This window comes from Grammomys surdaster, unplaced genomic scaffold, assembly GCF_004785775.1.
Source record: "Grammomys surdaster isolate TR1022 unplaced genomic scaffold, NIH_TR_1.0 181, whole genome shotgun sequence".
Lineage (NCBI taxonomy): Eukaryota > Metazoa > Chordata > Mammalia > Rodentia > Muridae > Grammomys > Grammomys surdaster.
Window position 1 is genome coordinate 264,830 of NW_021604626.1, and position 5,007 is coordinate 269,836.

Below are 5,007 nucleotides of genomic sequence, written 5' to 3' on the forward strand. Positions count from 1 at the left end.
CACACACACACACACACACACACACACACACACACACACACACACACACACACACACACACACGAGCCAAGGAGCAAGAGAGAGAAAGGAAGTTCCAGGAGGTTGGAAAGCGGAGAACCCAGCTGGGTAATTAGTCCGGAATTAGAACTTCCTCTGTTCCCTAGTAAGATTGACCCCAGAAAAGCAAAGGCCATTCCGAACCACCAAATCATCAGAAGCTTAAAGGAAATGTGTGTGACTAGGACGTCTTTTGAAAATGATCTCATCATCCTTGAAAATACTCTTCCTGGTTACTTGATTTAAAAAAAAAAAAATGCTTAAGCTAGCCCAAATGAAGCAAGCCTGTGTGAAATCCCAGCAGAGACTGAGGCAAGGGAATCGCAAATTCAAGACCAATCAACATGGGCTATGGAGTTGAGTTCCAGGCCAACAGGAACAACTTAGTGAGACTGAAACTAAAAAGGTAAAAAGAGGCCTAGAAATGTAGCTCTATGGTAGTGTTTGCCTTGCCTGCACCAGCCAGTGCTGGGGGAAACAAATAAAACAAACCCAAACCAAAACCAAAACAAACAAAAACCAAACCAAACCAAAACAAAACCCTCATAGACTAGTTACCTACTGGAGAAAAGACTTTTTCCAATGTTATTGAAGGGTTCTCATTCAAATTTTGTAATTAAATAAAACAGTATTTTTTGGTGTGTATATACACTAGAAAATGGAAAGGAAGAATGTCTCACTCTCTTGTAGGAGCTCTGCAGTGGGTGTCAGACAGAACACTCAAAAGAGGGAGGTAAACCTTTACAGCAACTCATAGAACAGCATGACCTCAGATCTGAAGTCCACAGCCAGTTCTTTCCACTAAATTGGTAAGAGTACCAGCTTACCCAAAGGCGGAATGAAGTCCACCCAGGCCTGCTAGATGTAGTATTTATTGTTTCTGTGACTGGGAAACCAAGGCAGTTCTGAGGTTGGTGGAGCCCTCCCACAGGGCCCTTTCTACCAGAATAGTCCTGCTGCCCTTCTCACCCAGATTTGCCTTTACTCTGACAAGCAGAAGTAAGTTAATCATGACAGAGAGATAGCTCAGTCAGGAAAAGCGCTTGCCTTGCAAGCATGAGGATTTTATTCTGTCTGCAGCGCCCTGGTAAAGATGGGTATGATGACAGATACTTGCAACCACAGGAAATAAAAGCAGGGTTTCTGGGGCTAGCCAGCCTAGCCAAATTGGTGAGCTTCAGGTTCAGTGAGAGATCCTGTCTCAAAACATAAGATGGAGAGACACTGAGAGAAACCCCAACATCAACCTCAGGCCCCCATATATACATGCATACACAGGAGCACCTACACATATGTAGAGAAGCAAAGGTGACAAATTATTTACTGCATTATAACCAACCTGGTCTCATAACACCACAATCATGGCCTTTATTATTGATTCCCTCCTGAGTTCCCTATTGACTAAAACAAAAAACTTAAGCTCAGCTGAAAAAAAAATCAAGATCAAATCCTCTTTGTAAGAGTATATGTATCTTGTCTTAAAAATTTAAAATTCATGGGCTAGAAAAATGGCTCAGTGATTAAGAGCACTGGTTTCCAGAGGATCACTAGTGACTCACAACCATCTGTAATAGGATCCGATGCCCTCTTCTGGTGTGTCTGAAGACAGCGACAGTGTACTCACATACATAAAAATAAATAATTTTTTTATATTAAAAACATTAAAATTCCTGCTTTCCCTCAGTGGCATGAAGGTGTGTGGTACAGATTTGTGCCTTCCCTCATGTGAGGTCAGAGGACAAACAAAAACGTAGCAGCCTCACTCTCATTTTCCCATACTGTGGCTTATGTTCCCCCTTCTCCCCCTCCCTTTTCTTTTTCTTTCTTTTTTGGGAATGGGATGGAGAAGAAGTAGCTGTCTGCCATCTAGTGTGCCCAGCTGGATTTGCATCTTGCCACTGTGAAGGAATGGGCATGCTGGCTGGAATGAGGCAGAGTTCACAGAGGACTGTTTGTTTTTTCAAATTTCAGAGTCACACAAACAAAACAGGATACCATAAAGACACATCACTTAACATTTACTGCAAAACTAGAGAACAGAAAGTGTAAAGGTTCCAGAAAGCCAGTTAGAGAAGGTGAACTCTTTTGTTACATAGACTCAAATTGAGTGAGTGCCTCAGAACCCCTATATTCGGCTAGTTAATTGGTCTTTTAAGTTTCTTGTCTTTCAATGCCACATGAGTGCTGTGACTCTGGGAAGAGTCCAGCCCCAGCTTTCCCTACCTCTTCATGTTTTATTTCCTATCACCACTTAGCTTGGTTTGTAGGTGCTTGGTAATTTGCTTCTTCTGACTCCACCATACCCCTTCTGAGGCCCCCTCAGCCTAATCTTGCTGATCCATTGCTGTTTAAACTCTGGGGAACCCTCTTCCCTCCCACATTATCACACAAATATGAGTAAATGTCCAAAGGGTGATGTTGAAGCCTTCATCAATCACTCTCCACCTTATGTTTTGAGGCAGTGTCTCTCACTGACCCAGGCTTGTACCATCTCCTCAGCTTGGCTTTCCTGCTTTGTGTGGACACTTCTCCAGTCACTCCATGGCAGTAAGCCTGTCTCATTGTTTGGTATTTGTGCTGGACACTGGTCCTGTCACTCCCAGTCAAAGTCTCCTACTCATCAGAATCCCAACCTCCCCTTTATCTGCATTGCCTGTAATTAGACTACTATAGAAAATGTTCTGTGGCTGAGTCTAGTGTAAATACCATCAAACAGTTGATGGCTACTATACAGACTTCGTTCTAATTTAGCATAAAATGTATTTTAAAAAAATAGCCAGCTAGTGTTGCTTACCTCTTCTTGGTCCCCTACACTTCTAGGAAGATAGTGCTTTCCTTTAGAGGGGTGTGCATTGGGTTTAGTCACTCTCAGTTCATGGAAGAGGTAACTGTTATTCTCTCTCTCCCTCCCTCTCTTTCCCTCCCTCCTGCCTTTTCTCCCTCCCTCCCTCCAACCCTCTCTTTTTCTCTCTGACAGGGTCTCCTGTAGCCAAAGCAGGTCTCAAACTCTCTGTATCTGAGAATGACCATGAACCTCTGATCCTCCTGCCTCCACCTCCCAAGTGCTAGGATTTCAGCTGTGCACCTACCACACCACATTTACTCACTGCCAGGAACAAAACCTAGGGCTCCCTGCCCTTTAAGCAAGCACTCTACCAAGCTTGGTATTATTCCTGTTATTCCTGCTCTTTAACTGAGGATACTGAGGATACTGAGGCCTAGAGCATCCTTCACAGTGTTAGGTCCAGGAGCTCTAGACCATCTCGGCCCAGTGCCCTTCCCAGGCTTACTGTCATCAGACTGGCACAGAGAAAGTGCTGCACAGAAACTTTTATTTTTAGCTGGACATGTAGACACAGGCTACTGAAGGCAACTAAATCCAGTGCTTGAGGGAGTAGCCAGACAGCACATTTTAATCAGGGTATGTGGTTGTGTGCTGGCAATTTCAGTTCTTTCTGGGTGGTTATGCCACATATCCAGCCCACACCCATTTGTACCTTTTGAAAACCACTAACTGATATTCTGGAAGATATGACATTCTTTCACACAGGCCTCTAATTAAAGGCTGGGCTACTTTGTTTTCTCCTTCAGAGTGCAAAGGGTCCAGATGCCTGCTGTGCTTTTCAGTCTACCACAGGTGTCCTGGGGAACTAGGCTCAGCATGTAAGGAACAATGAAGAACAGCTACATGAAAGCTGTTCTATCTATCTATCTATCTATCTATCTATCTATCTATCTATCTATCTATCATCTATTTATCTATGGTGACATCGTCTTCTGTAGCCCAGAATGGTCTAGAATTCCTCCAGGTAGTTAAAGAGATCTTGAAATTCCAGTTCTGATTCCACAGCCTAAGTATGGATGCTGGGAATCCCAGACAAACACCCCTATTCCAAGTTTGTGTGATGCTGAGGACTAAAACTAGGCTTCATAGTGCATGCCACCAATTCAGTCACATCTCCACCCCTTTCCCAGTTGCTTTAAAAATCACTGGGAGTAATGTAATTCCTCCATCATAATGGATTCATTTTCTGTCCAATGTCTTGTCTTGCATTCACTTGTACAGAATAAATGCATCAAATCCTTCACTGAAAGGACCTGGATAGTCCAATGGTAGTGCTCCTGACAAGTAGCCCCAAGGTCCAAGAGGGGAGCCCACCACCAAAAACAAACAAAAAGAAAATTCTCTGTGGAGGTATGAGTTTTCTAGTACCTGACTGGCACCCTGAAGGGTTGGGTTTCAGGGCAGGATGACTGGGTAGAAAAATGAAAATATCATAGCCATTAGGGTTCAGGTGACCACATGGATGGCATTCAACCAAGTAACAGTTACTTGTTAGAAGCTAGCAAGAATTGGAAGAGAATGATTGCACATGTGCAATTGAACAAGAAAAGCAGTACAGAACTTTGGACTGGCTAAGGAAAATGTATATGTTGGTAATCCCAGACCCTTAAGGTAACCAAGCCCTAAATAGACTGGGCTGGAGACAGGTCAAGTCCCACTCTCGTACTCAAGCCCATGCCCACTCCTGACACCCTAGAATTATAGGCAGCCTGACTTGTTCCATGAGTTTCATACCCCTATCCAGAGAAAGAGTGCTCCTGACACATAACGTACGTTACATGTGTCCTGTTCCTCTAGCTTAGTCACATAGGTAAGGTCATATATTAGCTAAGCCTATGCTCTTGAAGGGCAAGACATTCCCTTTGTTTAGAAACCTTTGAGGTAGTCACATAGGACTGAAACTTTTTACATCAGGTTATTGTGATGTGGTCTCTTATAGCTCTAGAAAACCCCTGCTTTGTGCCGTTGTGTTAATAAATCTCTAGCCTGAAGGACAATTAGATTTGACTCAGTACCCCATCCTGTCTGTCTTTTTCTGTCTGTCGGTTTTTCTCTGTTTCTCTCTCTCTCTCTCTCTCTCTCTCTCTCTCTCTCTCTCTCTCTCT